General features: G+C 46.9%; 1 protein-coding gene across 2 annotated transcripts in view; it reads right to left on the reverse strand.

Moving 5' to 3' along the window:
* The window catches only part of NT5C2 (5'-nucleotidase, cytosolic II), an 84,749-nt gene extending 78,080 nt beyond the window's left edge, over positions 1-6,669 (reverse strand). For both annotated transcript variants that reach the window (XM_039483037.1, XM_039483038.1), the window contains exon 1: positions 6,571-6,669. The gene's annotated coding sequence lies outside the window, so the exon portion shown is untranslated. The remainder of the gene's footprint in view (positions 1-6,570) is intronic.
* Between the last annotated feature and the right edge of the window lie 9,972 nt (positions 6,670-16,641).

Here is a 16,641-nt window from a genome sequence, read left to right on the forward strand (position 1 = left end):
CTGCAGTTACAGCATTTTGTTTCTATAGATAAAGCGAGCACCATTAATTTATTTTCTGACCTGTTTTTTCAGTCAGCGGTGGGCTGGACTGTCACATGATCTGCTCTTCCCCCTTTCCCTGTGAACTTCTGGGGCTGGTTCGCTGACTCAGTCAACCCAGAACACACCAGCTAGACTCACCTGGGTTTAGGGATTATGATATATGCTAAACTATCAGTTGAGTTTATCTCCCTTGGAAACCTCCAACTCTTAATATTTAAAAAACTGACCGCAAAACTGAGTTATTTTTGTTAGTAATTAATGGAGCTGGATGGATCAATTACCTCACTGCGATTGCTATGGATAGCACTTTCACAGCATGTCTTCACTTGAGGGTTCAATTTTTTTCCACTTCATGAAACCCTCTAGGAATGTTTTCATATATAAAGTGTTCCACACATTACACAGATGTCAGTGTGGACAGCTACAAACATCTGGGCCAAAGCCAGCTAATTCAATGGCCTGCTCTTTTTGATTTCTTAAGCAAACAGTGAAAAATGAGACTATTTCACAGCATTCTGTAGGAGTGTCTAAGGAAAGCTACATCTTTATTTTTTCCTGTCCCCACCCTACAATCTGCCTATTAAGTACACACTCAGTATAAGAAGTCTTTGTTTTGAAACATTCTGAGCATAACTGGGAGCTGTAAATATTATTCCTGTGGTTAGAAAACTAAATTACACCTGGACTGTGAAATGACTTAGGCTGAAGTTATCTGTTTAGCCACAGAATGATGCTCAAACATCCATATGTTTGATTGTCCTTGGTCTCTACCAAAAAGGGAAGTATTTCCTCACACAATGCACAGTCAACCTGTGGAACTCCTTGACAGAGAATGTTGTGAAGGCCAAACACTAATAGGGTTCAAAAACTCATGGAGGACAGGTCCATCAATGGCTATTAGCGAGGATGGGCAGGAATAGTGTCCCTAGCCTCTGTTTGCCAGAAGCTGGGAATCAGCGACAGGGGATGGATCACTTGATGATTCCCTGTTCTGTTCATTCCCTCTGGGGCACCTGGCACTAGCCACTGTTGGAAGACAGGATACTGGGCTAGATGGACCTTTGGTCTGACCCAGTAGGGCCATTCTTACATTACATATCAGCAATTGTGACAGTGAGTTTTGCAACAGATGTACCTATATAGAAGAAACTTGACTAAGATTGCCAACTAGCAAGAACTTTTAGTCACTGCCAATGTATGTCAGATTTTAACCAGTGACATAGCAGTGCAAGGCTTTGCCCAGGCACAGAGATATTCAGTACTATACTTAAATAAGTGGGTGCAGTGGCTAAGTGTCAGGGAACTAATACTCAGGACAATGCACAGGAAATCTACTATGGAATGTATTATAGAGTTATACATTCTACTACATAATATGGTAGTCATAAGTCTGTCTATATTTAAGGGATTATGGTGCTTCTCAGATGGGCAGAATGACTTAGGCAGGGTAAGACAGGAGCCTATCATCTGAGGCAAAATATCACTGCCCATATATGTACAGTCCTTAACTTAGCCCGTTGTGCTTTGATACTGTAAATGCTAAAATGTTTTGCATAGCACCGGTCTGACCCTTCAACATACAGTCCGAAAGTGAGGAGTTTGGGGCAGAGTGGTTACCCTAATTTAGCCATATTTAGATAATAAATTGCTCATGGCAGCCACCTTAAATAACAACACTGGACTTTTTGCAGATATTGCATCAGTTCTATTTATTGTACATTCTGAACTTCCTTTGTGGTAATAAAGGAAAAGAAAAATAAACTTGTGTTGAGTGCTCTCTATTGGCAGGACATAGCCTAACATTTTAGGAATCATTCCAATGAATTGTTATCCATAACATTAAAATAATACAAGCCACTAATACCTGGATCTTAGCCACAATGCCTAATAATGTTTTTTTCAGTAGCACAGAGTGGGTCTTTTACACTGAGAAAAATTTACATGAAAATTCATAATATGGAGATATCCAAAGAACTAGTTATGCCTAGACACAGAGTAGCCATTTATCAAAGACTAATACTTTGGATTTCTTAAAAGATGCCAGTAATTCAAGTATTTTTAAAGTGAGCTTTATGCTGATAATTCACACCACCACAAATTGGGGGAAGAACAGATACAGGGCAGACAAAGTGGAAACTCCCTGACACTGCCTTACTGCTGTGTCTCAGACCTAACAGAGAGTGAAGACATTGAGGAGTGTGACAGGAGATCAGTCCCAAAGCCCATTCAATCCTTGTTCTCTTTAAGACAGCCAAGCAGGGAGCCTGTTAGGATGTGGAACTTGCCGTAAGAAACTGGGCTAAAACCACTCATCATTCATTTCCCAGGAGGCCAAAGAGCTGCCAGATGACAACAGCTTTGGGTCATTACGTAGCTCTGCTAGATTTTAACCAATGGTCAAGTAGCAGTAGGCTCTGCTGTATCAGATCACCCATGTCCCACAGCACTCTATGATACAAGGCTGCAGAACTGACTAGGCAATTTAACTCCCACTGCACATCATCAATCTGATTCTACCTACATAGAATATCAGGGAAGAGCTGCCAACAGTCAACCTTTCTCCCATGCACATGTTCTGGAGCAGTTTATCTGTTACTCCTGTGGATCTCAAAACTTAAGCTGAGCCTGAACCTGAAAACTAACTTGTGAGCACTACAAGCCTAATCTATAACCTGGTGGTTCTCAACCAGGGGTACACATACCCCTTGGGGGTACACAGATGTCTTCCAGGGGGTATATCAACTTATGTTGATATTTGCCTAATTTTACAATAGGCTACATAAAAAGCACTAGCAAAATCAGTATAAATTAAAATTTCAAACAATGACTTGTCTATACTGCTCTACATACTATACACTGAAATGTAAGTACAATATTTATATTCCAATCCATTTACTTTATAATTATATAGTAACAGTGAGAAAGTAAGCAATTTTTCAGTAATAGTGTGCTGTGACACTTTTGCATTTTTACGTCTGATTTTGTAAGCAAGTAGTTTTTAAGTGAGGTGAAACTTGGGGGTACACAAGAAAAATCAGACCCCTGGAAGGGGTACAGTAATCTGGAAGGTTGAGAGCTACCGCTATAACCAATCCCCTGAGCCATCTCTTCCCTAGACAGTAGTTTCTATTACAAGCTACATTTTATTAATCAGATTAAAAATCATATTTAACAAGCCCACATTTCCTTTTCCATGTTATTTGAGATTGTCTCCCCCCAATACACTTCATTTGTCTCAGCACAGACATGAAAACTGATTTATTTTCACTTTTGTTTCTTCTGATTTTTTAAATAAAGCTTACTTTTGAGGTTTTCCCAAAGAGCATAATGCTTCAACATTCAGGTTCCAAACATCCAGTGGTCTGTGATAGGATGTTAGATGGGTTGGGATCTGAGTTACTACAGAGAATTCTTTCCTGGGTGCTAGCTGGTGAGTCTTGCCCACATGCTCAGGGTTTAACGGATCGCCATATTTGGGGTCGGGAAGGAATTTTCCTACAGGGCAGATTGGTAGAGGCCCTAGAGGTTTTTCGCCTTCCTCTGCAGCATGGGGCACAGGTCACTTTCTGGAGGATTCTCTGCAGCTTGAGGTCTTCAAACCGCAATTTGGGGACTTCGATAACTCAGACATAGGCTAGGGGTTTGTTATAGAAGTGGATGGGTGGGATTCTGTGGCCTCCATTGTGCAGGAGGTCAGACTAGATGATCATAATGGTCCCTTCTGACCTTAAAGTCTATGAGTCTATTAAGGAAGACTTTTTTTTTTAAAAGAAAACTTTAAGTTGAAGTTTGAAAATAGCCCAGTACAAATATTTCTAGTGGCTTTAGGTTTTATAAAGTTTATTTTTCCAAAACCTAAATTTGAGTTGAATCCTAAATTTGGAGGCATCCTTCACACTTTATGTAAACAAGCTTTATTTTAAAAAATTGCTTTTAAACTGAAAAGCTGCCTGCCAAATTTCAACTCAAATTGATTTTTAGCAAATGCCTTATAATAGTAATGCTAGAAAAGCAAATATATTAGCACAATTTCTGATCTCAAACCTCAGCTGAAAATGTTTCTCTTGCTCTCAAAATTTTTCACCACTGTTTATCTTTGTAATTGTATGCAACTCCATGGAGCATTTTGGAATACAGTTTATTTAGATGATACAGTACAACTTTTATTTGTATACTAATAGGTAATAATTGGAGATATACCAATCTCCTAGAACTGGAAGGGACCTTGAAAGGTCATCAAGTCCAGCCCCCTGCCTTCACTAGCTGGACCAATTTTGCCCCAGATCCCTACGTGGCCCCCTCAAGGACTGAACTCACAACCCTGGATTTAGCAGGCCAATGCTCAAACCGCTCAGCTATCCCTCCCCACCCTATAGTATATAACAGAACTACATCTATGCTTGGACAAGTCCAACTTTTGTTATAAGTTCCCAAATGATCTTTTGACCTCGAGACTAGCCACAATGGAGTTCTGCTCTAGAACATGACTATTAGGATTGTTTCTCAAAGATATCCAGAGCAAAAGTGCTCAGTTGAAAATACAATGTGTGTATGTTTTTCCTAACTGCCACCACTGCAAACTCAATATGGAAGTCAAAAAACAAAAATATCAAGCTACATTCTCTTTCTGGCTTACAATATCACAAACAACAAAGATCCTGAAAATCAGAACATATGCCATAAGCCTGCAAACATTTACACACATTTAACATTACTCATATGAGTAATGTGAATAAGTATTTGAAGGATCAGGCCCTTAGTTAACAATCCTAGTAAGATGAGCACGATAATACATGACCCAGAATAGAACACAACTCCCTCTCCCAGAGCTAACAGGTGTAAGAAGCAGCAAAATATATTTTAGTTAATGACAAGATCTATTTTTCACTTCAAGTGGGGTTGAGAAAGAAGGTGCCATTTTTACATAGTCATGAACATGAAACCCAGAATGAACCGGCCAAGTACCATCCTGGAGCATCCACATTAGAACCAATTAAATGTAAACACCTTTGGAGGATTTCATCATCTCCACATTTTTATAACAGCCTTAAGCAGATAAAAGAGAGGTGGACGGGACCTATTAAATCCCTTAGTATATCAGCAGCTAAGGCAGAACTGTTTCCCCGGTGTACATTTTGCAATACAACATTGCCAGAAGTAGCAGCTTTCAAAAAAGCTGCAAGTAAAATGAGAGCAATCCTGATTTTAATTTGGTTCCCACCTGCCCCATCTGGGTTATCAGTTCAAGCCTGACACGGACCCATTTGCCAAGGCCAACTCAGTTCAAATAAAGCGAGTGACACTGAATTGATTTCTGAGGCAAGGCTACCCTGAAAACACTTCGTATCCTGCCAGGCCAATTGCTTTCCTCTATACAGGGCATCACCCCCCTCAATCCGAGCCCCAGGACGAAGCGAGGATGAATTGAACAGCCACAGCTTGGTTTGCTGGGGTGCTCAGCACAACATCCATGAGAGGAAATAAACCACAGGGGGTTCGCCCAGCTCAGCCAAGGGGCCCACTCTCCACCCAGAAGCCAGGGTGAGCCTGGAGGATGCAGGGAAGAGAGCCTCAGGGGCTACCTCGATTTGGGGGGGGGGGGGAGGTCCTCAAGCTGGTCTCTAGCCAGTCACTGCCTGGGAAAGGGGGCACCTCTCCTGAGGTGGGGGGCACCACTCAGTAACTGCCCTGAAAAGAACCCCCCGGTCACCTATGGGGAGCAAGGAGCTCCTCAGCGATAGCACAAGGGAGCAGCTCCACTGGGGCAAAAAGGGGCACCCCCAGGACAGCAGGGAGTGCTGCCCACGCAAGAGGGGGAACGTGGGGGGGTCCTGCCGGCCCGAGGGGGGGAACATGTGAGGGGGTCCTGCCCTGCGGCGCCGCCCGCGCGCCGGGGGGGGGGGGGGGTCCTGCCCTCAGGCCCTGCCCCCGCGCAGGGGGACAGGGGGGGTCCTGCCCTGAGGCGCTGCCCGCGCGCAGGGGACAGGGGGTCCTGCCCTGAGGCACTGCCCCGCGCAGGGGACAGGGGTCCTGCCCTGAGGCGCTGCCCCGCGCAGGGGATGGGGTCCTGCCCTCGCGCAGCGGGGACGGGGGTCCTGCCCTGAGGCGCTGCCCCCGCGCACGAGGGACCGGGGGGGGTCCTGCACTGAGGCGCTGCCCCGCGCAGCGGAGATGGGGTCCTGCCCTGAGGCGCTGCCCCCGCGGTGCGGGGATGGGGGGGGTCCTGCCCTGAGGCGCTGCCCCCGCGCAGGGGGGATGGGGGGGTCCTGCCCTGAGGCGCTGCCCCCGCGCAGCGGAGATGGGGGAATCCTGCCCTGAGGCGCTGCCCCCGCGCAGGGGGGATGGGGGGGTCCTGCCCTGAGGCGCTGCCCCCGCGCAGCGGGGACGGGGGGGGGGGCCGTCCCGGGGGCGCTGCCCGCGCAAGGGGGGGGGGTCTGGGGAGGGGGCTCCTGCCCTCGGACACTCCCTGGGGGGAGAGTTCTCGCGGCGGCGGGTTCCGGACTCCCAGCTTCCCCCCGCCACACTCACCTTCCGCTGCTCTGCGAAGAAATAAACCGCACCACAACTGCAGCGCGGGGGCCGCCACACTGCGCAGGCGCGAGATAAGCCCCGCCCCTTAGCCAATAGACCGGAGACTGGGGCCAGTGTGCCAGGGACCGGGGAGAGTGTGCAACCCCCCAATACAGCCGCACACGGATCCTGCCAGGGACCGGGGAGAGTGTGCAACCCCACAGCCGCACACGGATCCTGCCAGGGACCGGGGAGAGTGTGCAACCCCCCAATACAGCCGCTCTCAACACCCCCACTATACAAATTGTTCCAGCACCTCTCCTGGAGGCACCTGGAGGGTGATCTAGGGAGTGGCACCAGGATCAGCCCCAAAGCGAACGGAGGCTGGGGGCTAAGTGCAGAAGACGATGTAATTCATTCAGCCCTTTGCAACAATCACACCCTTGGTTCACACAGTGCTTGGAGCACTCCGCTTGGACTAAACGTGCCGCTACACTTCTGCAGTTTCATTAGCCTTTTGCTCCTTGCAACCGATGCCCCCCCACCCCCGCCCCGAACTGCAACAGTACTGGTAGTGCAGGGTGCCCTTTCTCAGTGACATTAACAATCAGAGCTGGCTATACCAGTCTCCCTGTCCCAATGGCTTTGCAACCAGGGCTGGTGGTTCCAGGCTGGCCGCCCCATTGCACTGGAATCAGGGACAATCATTTTGCCAAGCAGCTGTAGAGCTGGTTGGTTCTTTTGTGCATGAGAGATGCTGTAAAATATCAAAAGCTGCACGTTCTCTGGCCTGGATGAAAGATGCAGCTGCCTGGGGGAATGATTATGGGGGAACAGATGATACAGTAGCATGGGGTAAGTAGAGAAGTAGTCGATGGGGTTGGTTAACACAGGGGGTGCCCAGATGTTTATCCAAGGGCTTGTCTACACTACAAAATTAAGTCGACTTTATCTAATTTGACCTTGCGCTTCTGAATTAATTAAGTCGATTTGTACATGGCCACACCATGCTCATTGTCTCCATGGAGTGTGTCCTCACTAGCAGTGCCTGCATCGATGCACAAAGCAGTGCATCGTGGGTAGCTATCCCAAAGTGCAACATCCCACAATGTGTTTTGGGAAGTTTGTGCAATGTCTCTTGGGACCAAAACATTGTCTCTGGTGTTAGCCAAAAGGGCTCGTTTCCCCCTGGAGCTTACCTAATTACACCAAGGAAGCACGGAGAACAGGAAGACGAGTACCACACCCTTTATTGATCGGTCAGCTGAGCGGGTGCTCTCATCGGCTAGTGCCAGAAGAGAGACACACCTTACATGGCCAAGCAGCCTACCTTTATAGCTGGTAACAAACAACTTTGCTTACGTCTTTTTACGTCATTTGGCTGACCTATAGACCCTGTACATGTATCTATTAGGGGATAATTGGGTACGCAGGATACATATATCATTTTGTGGGGGCTACAAGATACATACAGCTGTTGAGGATACATTTGTCATTCTGAAGGGTACAGCTGTTGAGGATACATTTATCACGATAAGGGGGAGACAGGATACATCTATTGACCCTTTGTACTAAATACTTTGGAGACTTACATGGGAACACAGCTGCATACACTTGGGGAGCCAACATATACTTGGGGAGCCAAACAAAACTGATAAGCAAAATACCTAAGATAGGTGCATACACATCCGTTGTTCTATTAAGTTCTTTAAGCTTTCCAACACTGGGGAAAATGGGAACATTGCGTCAGCATCCCATGATGCACTGTGCTCAATGGCAAACACCCAGTGGTTTTTGCGTCTTAAAACCGCTGCACATACACCATAACCCCAGAAGCATGCAGCCTGCTCAGTTGTGCACACTTGCTGTGAGCATCTCAAACATCTCGTGCTTTCTCCTGCAGTATTTCCAGAGCTGAAGTACGGTCCACCGTGCAGAACATAGGGATGTCCTGCAAGTCACTGAAAAAAAAAATTCAGTTACTGCTGGCAATCACAGAGCAGCTGCACACTGCTGAGCGCTGTTTCCGGTCCCGTGAAACAAGCACTGACTGGTGGGACCCCATTGTTTTGCAAGTATGGGATGACGAGCAATGGCTGCAGAAATTTCGAATGCAGAAGGCCACCTTCCAGGAACTTTGTGCAGAGCTTTCCTCTGCCCTGCATTTCAGCAACACAAAAATGAGAGCTGCTCTGACAGTGGAGAAGTGAGTGGAGATCACTATTTAGAAGCTTGCAATGCCAGACAGTTACTGATCAGTGGGGAATCAATTTGGAGTAGCAAAGAGTCCTGTGGCACCTTATAGACTAACAGACGTATTGGAGCATGAGCTTTCGTGGGTGAATACCCACTTCGTCGGATGCTCAATACTCACTTTGTCGGATGCAACTACATCCGACGAAGTGGGTATTCACCCACGAAAGCTCATGCTCCAATACGTCTGTTAGTCTATAAGGTGCCACAGGACTCTTTGCTGCTTTTCCAGATCCAGACTAACACGGCTACCCCTCTGATACTTAATTTGGAGTAGTTAAATGAACTGTGGGAGCTGCTGTGCTCCGAGTGTGCAGGGCCATTAATCAAGTTCTGCTATGAAGGGTAGTGAGTCTGGGAAATGTGCAGGACATAGTGGATGGTTTTGTTGCAATGGGGTTCCCTAATTGCGGTGGGGCAACACATGGCACGCATATCCCCATCTTGGCACTAGACCAGCTTGCCAAAAAGTACATAAACCGAAAGGGATACTTTTCAATGGTGTTGCAAGCGCTGGTGGATCACAGGGGGAGTTTCACTGACATCAACGTAGGATGGTCGGGAAAGGTTCATGATGCTCGCATCTTTAGGAACTCGGATCTGTTAAAAAAGCTGAAATCTGGGACTTTCTTTCCAGACCACAAAATGAACATTGACAACATTGAGATACCTATAGTTATCCTGGGGGACTCAGCCTACCCCTTGCTCCCATGGCTCATGAAGCCATACACTGTCTGTCTGGACAGCAGTAAGGAATGGTTCAACTATAGTCTCAGGAAGTACAGAATGGTGGTTGAACATGCCTTTGATCATTTGAAAGGGCACTGGAGAAGTTTATTAACAAGGTTTCACCTTAGTGAAGAGAACGTGGTTATTATAGCTGCCTGCTGTGTGCTCCATAATATCTGTGGAAAAAAGGAGGGAAATTTTCCGCAGAGGTGGGCAATTGAGGCAGATCGCATGGCAGCCACTTTTGAGCAGCCAGACACCGGGGCAATAAGAAGAGCACAGCAAGGAGTGCTGCGTATCCCAAGGCTTTGAAAAGCCATTTCAATAATGAGTCACAGTAATGTGAGCTGCTTGTCTGCATTGTGCTTTCCCAAACCTTCATCTGCCCTGTAAAGCCAGGCCCCTGCCCAAGCCCACTGCTTCTACTCAGTAAAGAACATTTATTTCTCGAATCCATTTACTTTATTTAACAAACATAAGTAAAGAGAGGGGACAGAACAAAAAGGTAACCTTGGGGAAAAGAGGTTGTAAAGTTGGAACGGGAGAAACATTTTCAGCTGTGTAACATAACACCACATTCCAGACCATCAAAGGTCTGTGAATGGGTGCCTTCTGTTCCTTACACCCTCCCCCAGTTGGGGGAGGGTGATTCTGTGCCAGGCAATGCTGGCTGGCTGTCCACCAGGGTGTGCAGAGGGACTCTACCCTCCTGCTTCTGTTCCTGCAGTTCAACCGGACGCCTCAACATGTCTGCATGGTCCCTCATAAACTGAAGCATCTCATCCTGCGCTGCACGCTCTTGTTCATTGGAAGCTTTCCTGCTCTCCATGTCCTTGTCTAACTTCTCGGACAATTAAATCCTCCACGCTCTCAGCTCTGTGTCAGCTGTCCCAGAGGCATTCATTATCTCGGTGAACATGTCCTCCTGTGTTCTCTTTCTCCTCCTTCTAATCAGCGAAAGTCTGCTTTCAGGTGTTGGTGACATGCCGAAGGACACATCTGCAGCTGTCAGTAATGGGAAAAAATATAAGGAGCCATTGTACATTAATAAAATGTTTCCATAGCAAGGCCATTTTCATTAAAAACAAACAAACCCTTATTACACTAGGTGCAAGCCATAACATAATCAGAATCTGTAACTGTTCATTGTGCCATTTTGCTGCTCCAGCCATGGTGAGTAGGCCTGCCTGGGTCATGGGTGTGACGGGTTTGGTCATAGGGACCCCCTTGGGACTGCCACCTGATGCACTGAGACTACCTCTAAGCCTCTTTTCCCTGCCAGCTTGGTACTTCAGTACTCTGTCTTGTTGAGACAGACACGCTAGCCTGCTGCAAACACAGACCCAGGTCTGAACCACGTCCCCCACAAGCTGCAGACCTAATTGAAAACAGCTTAAGAAGTGCTCCTGTCTCTAGCAACCAGACACCCAGTTCCCAATGGGAGCCAAACCCCAAATAAATCTGTTTTACTGTGTATAAAGCTTATACAGGGTAAACTCATAAATTGTCCACCCTCTATAACACTGATAGCGAGATATGCACAGCTGTTTGCTCCCCAGGTATTAATCACTTACTCTGGGTTAATTAATAAACAAAAATGATTTTATTAAATGTAAAAAGTAGGATTTAAGTGGGTCCAAGTAATAACAGACAGAACAAAGTAAGTTGCCAAGCAAAATAAAACAAAAGCACGCAAGTCTAAGCCTAATACATTTAAGAAACTGAATGCAGGTAAATCTCACCCTCAGAGATGTTCCAATAAGCATCTTTCATAGACTAGACGCCTTCCTAGTCTGGGCCCAACCCTTTCCCCTGGTACAGTCCTTGCTCCAGCTCAGGTGGTAGCTAGGGGATTTCTCATGGCTGCAGCCCCCTTTGTTCTGCTTCACCCCCTTATATAGCTTTTGGCACAAGGTGGGAATCTTTTGTCTCTCTTAGTCCCCATCCCTCCTCCTAAATGGAAAAGCCCCAGGTTTAAGATGGATTCCAGTACCAGGTGACATGATCACATGTCCTGTGAGACCCCAAGCCTTCATTCTTCCCAGTCTGACTCACAGGAAGGCTTGCCTGCAAACAGAGCCATCCACAGTCAATTGTCCTGGTTAATGGGAGCCATCAAGATTCCAAACCACCATTAATAGCCCACGCTTTGAATAATTACGGTAGGACCTCAGAGTTATATTTCATATTTCTAGTTTCAGATACAAGAATGATACATTTATACAAATAGGATGACCACACTCAGTAGATTATAAGCTTTGTAATGGTACCTTACAAGAGATCTTTTGCATGAAGCATATTCCAGTTATATTATATTCACACTCATTAGCATATTTTCATAAAATCATATGGAGGGCAACGTCACAATGAGTGATCCACTTTTAATGAAGTTTATGGCAGGCTCATGTCGGGAGCAGAGGTAGCTAGTCGAATAATGGCCCTTCCCCATAGCACCACAAATGGGGCCGGGGGCAGGGAGGGGGGAACGTTTTCACTCCCAAATTGTGGAATCTCTCATATGGGGTCCCAGTCCCCTATCAGCCACTTTAAACTACTTGATAACCCATGCCAAGCTCAGTAAAGACACATTAACAGCCACGTGGTTTGGCGATCTGGAATGTGGGGGGCTGGGTGGGTCTACATACCCTTTTTTTCTTGTAAGAGCACTTTTAATGAGAACTTCCCCAAGGGGACCCTATGTGATATCAGTCTCCTGAGGGTAACAGAGGCGAAAGGAAGGAGATGCTGCAAGCATCTGGGTATAGACCTGGTCCTTATGCTGCTATGCTGTGTACTGCAATGATGCCCACAGAATTAATTCGGGAGTTGCATGGGAAAGTGTCCTACCATAGTGAAAGAAATAAGACTGCCCTGCCCAGAAACCTTCTGCAAAGGACTGCAGAGTACCTCCATGAAAGTTTCCTAGAGATATCCATGGAGGATTCCCAGGCTATCCCAGTCCACATAAACAGTCTTTTCTGGGGGCCACCCTCTGCACAGCTGGAGCAGCCTCTTATAAGCAGAGAACCACAGCACCTCGCTTTTTCTTCACAGTAAATATGCAATACCACCGAATGTGGGTGCCCGCTAAAGTTTAACTGGACTTCGATTGTAACTGTATACTCACCAGAGGAGCCTTCGCCAGCATCATGATCAGCCACCGTGATGTCCTGCGACCCACAGGGCTCCAGGGTTAAAAATATTTCCTTGCTCTTAAAGAGAATGGATCCATCGCTCACTTGTCTCCCATTCTCTTCCTCCTCTTCCTCACCCACCATATCATCGTCCTTGTTGTCCCTAGACTCACATACCTATGAGGTGTCCACGTTGCTTGCGGGGTGCTGATAGGGTTGCCCCCAAGAATCGCATGCTGCTCGTTGAAGAACTGGCATGTGTGGGGTTCAGCTACCAGAACGACCGTTCGCCTCCCTTGCTTTCTGGTACTCTTGGCGAAGTTATTTTATTTTCACATGGCACTGCTGTGTGTCCCTCGTGTAGCCCTTCTCCCCCATTCCGCGAGCGATCTTCGCATAGATGTGAGTGTTTCTTCTGCCGGATTGGAGCTCTCTGCCTGCACAGACGCTTCTCCCCACACAGCGATATGGAGCACGTTTGGGGCATGTCGTCTCCATGATCAGCTGTGCTCAAGCTGGCATGTTCCCAATGCTGATCAAACAGGAAATGGGAAATCAAAAATTCCTGGGGCTTTAGCAGGGGAGGGGCTGTTTCCTGTGTGCCTGGCTGCAGTGCAGCAGACCTGAGAACGATCTGCTGAGCGGTCACAGATGAGCATTGTGGGACAATACCTGGAGGCCAATTAAGTCGAATTACCCAACGCTGCATCTGCACTACCTCACAGTCGACCCATGAAAATCAAATTAAGAGCTACACCTCTCACAGAGGTGGATTACAGAAGTTGACATTAGAGGTGACTTAGGTCGGTGTAAAGGACCCGGTAGTGTAGACGCATACATTAACAGGTTGATGTAAGGTGGTTTCCTTCGACCTAACTTTTTAGTGTAGACCAGGCCTCACTAGTGTGGGAGAGGGAGGCTGGTGCAAGCAAGGGAAGTGAAACAGGAAATCACAGGGCACTAAAAGACAGAGGGGGATCCTGTATGTGTGGCAAAGCTGTCTAGCCGCTAGAATCTCTCCACTGAGCTATACCCCTTTGTTTTCAGTTTTAACTGATTTTGACTGAAAAAAAATCCCACGTTTTACAAAAAGTTATTTTTCCCCCCAATTTTCACCCTACATTTGTATCATTAAAATAAATATCAAAAACTTGTTTTATTGGGAAAATGCAATGCATTGCATGAGATATCTGTATTACAATAATACATTAGTCTGGGTATATGCAAAGCTGCCTGTTGAAGTAAGGCTATGTATTAGTCTAGAAGATACACACAGTAAACAAACAGGGACACATGCAAGCTCTGAAGTACATGCACATCTGAACAAACTGATGAATCTCATGCCCACTACGTACACATTTCAAGCTGTTAGCAGACAACGGTTTAAAGATTTGACACACTAAAATGGGAAGAAAATGAAAATCTGTCCTTCCGTCCACCAAAATAAACCCCAATATTTACCCAGAAAAATTAGTAGGTTTTTTGCACCAATTTTCAACTGTTTTTGTTGTTGTAGTAATAAACACTGAGCCCCAGACCTGCCGCTTTCACAACATGGTGCATGAAATACTTAGCGAAGACCCCCTCCAAGCAGCTCACAGACTACAGTGGATACTTCCCCGGAGCCTGAGACAGAAACCTCTGCCATGAACAGCGGGGTGGGGGGAGGAGGGCAGCAGGGGGGGTGCCACAAGCTATGCCACAAGCCAGGACCTGTTTGAGACTCTTCTGCAATCTAGTCAATTCCAGCAGCCAAGCATGGGGGAGTTTAACTGGACTTTGATTGTAACTGTATACTCACCAGAGGTGCCTTCCCCAGCATCACGATTGGCCACCGTGATGTCCTGCGACCCACAGGGCTTGGGCTTGAAGGAGCCTTGGGTAAGCATGTGAATGCATTTTTCTTTACAATGTTTAAATTTAGAGACAGCGCCTAGCCCACCCCCAGGCTAACAAGACATCGGTATTGACTTTTCCTTGTTTTACTCATACAAGAAGTAGTGGTACAACAAACTGAGGTGGAGTTATCTGCTTTCCATTCCCCCATTGGGTTTGGTGGGGAGTGGGGAGGCCATGCAGAGCAGTTTGTTTATGTACACAGGGCTGTCCCTTGAATCCTTCTGAGAGATCTTGATGAAACTTTCATGGAGACTCTCTGCAGTCCTCTCCCGACAGTTTCTACGGATGGCCGCCTTATTCCTTCCTCCACAGTAGGGCACTTTCCCGTGCCACTCTGTGGTGAATTCAGATGGCACCATTGCAGTAAACAGGCTAGCAACGTATGGGCCTGGGCAGCTTTGAGACGCCCATCGTAGTGGGCTTTCTGTGCCCTGGTTATCCTCCGGAGTAAGATATAAGCTCAAATAACCACTGCCTGTGCAAATAGTGCCAATGTTCACTGCCATGCAACTGAAATTCCTTCCCACCACCACCCTGCCCTGGCTCACTGTACTCACCATGGCGGGGCTAGAGAGGGATGCTGTGTCATGGGACTCCAAAGCTCTCGTGTTAACGAGCACGTCTTATTCAAAGTTTGACAGGAATATGCAAAGGGAGTTTTGAAACTTGTCTTTCCCTTTCTCTCGTGACTATAAATCCAGTGATGCATCTGTCTGTTTTTATCATCTGCTGCTGATGCTGCAGCTCTGCAGGGTGCCCCCTCCACCCCTGCAGAATCCTGACCCTGGGGAGGAGAAAGAATAGGAACTCAGGATGACGTGTTCAGTGAGATCCTGCAAGCTGGTGCTGCATCAGACTGCGACCAAAGGGCCTGGAGGGCCGACATGTCAGCATGGAGAAGGAGACAGCAGACAAGAGAAAGGCCCAGGAAAAGGAGGGGGAGATGCAGCTGAACATAATGGGTCTTCTCAGGCAGCGAACTCAAATGCTGCAGGCCCTGGCTGACCTACAGGTCCAAACATTCCAGACTTCCCACCCTTTGCAATCCTCAGAGGACTCCGTGGTATCCACCATGGGACAGCAAGGAAGCTGCGTCATTGGGATAACAAGGAAAGCAGGCATAGCGTTGCAGGCCATCCACACAAACGCCAGAGCACTGCACCAACTACCTTAGTTGCCTCACATCCATGAGGAACAGAACAGGAGACAGAATGAGCCCTGAGACAGAACCCCACACAAGGGAACCTGTGGGGCAGGTGAGCAATTGTGTAGGTGTGTGATTTTGTGTGTGCAACTCTGGGTGTGTGCGTCTGCAAGTTTCTGTGTGTCTATGTTTGTGTGCCTGTCCCTTTGTGTGCTTGGGAATGTGCCTGTGTGCTTTTGTTTGTGTCTGCATGGCTTTGTGCATCTTTGTATGCGACAATCAGCGCCTATGTAAGTCTGTGTGTTTAACTATGTATCTAGAACAGTGTGTTTGTATATGTGTGTGTGTGTCATTTTGTGTGTTCATTTGTGTTATACTTATCATTGCTTCCAGTATCACCGATGCACTAAAGGTTTTGCTTGTCATAAAGACAAACCCCAACCTTTCTTTTCCAAATGGTGTCACTAACTTCTATCTGAGCCACTGGAAAGCTGCTGGCAGCAGCTGAGCAGACACTTTCTGCCTTCATCACTCGCCAGTTCTGCAACCAGGGGAGGCATTTCCTTCCCACGTGACTCTTCCGCACTGAAGCCAGGTGGTGAAACATGTACCTAGAGCATTTGTTTAATGGTGTGCTGAAAATGGTATGAGACAAGCATGTCCCATTTGTGGTATACGTAGCTAAGAGGCAGGTTGCCTTTTCATCACAAAACCAGACACTGAGCAGAGCCAGATGGATTGCAGCTAGCAGGACAAACAGTTTAACAGGTGGACCTTGTACAATGAGGATCACAAAGATTTAAGCTACTTCTTGTTTCTGCATTGTGAGGTCCAAAAGAGATGAGACCAGTTTGATCCCTGGTGCAACTCAACCAATCTCTCCAGTGTATTTAGCAAGATAACGTTTATACCATTGTTCCATGCATATTG

Source organism: Mauremys reevesii, linkage group 7 (assembly GCF_016161935.1).
Source record: "Mauremys reevesii isolate NIE-2019 linkage group 7, ASM1616193v1, whole genome shotgun sequence".
NCBI classification, from domain to species: domain Eukaryota; kingdom Metazoa; phylum Chordata; order Testudines; family Geoemydidae; genus Mauremys; species Mauremys reevesii.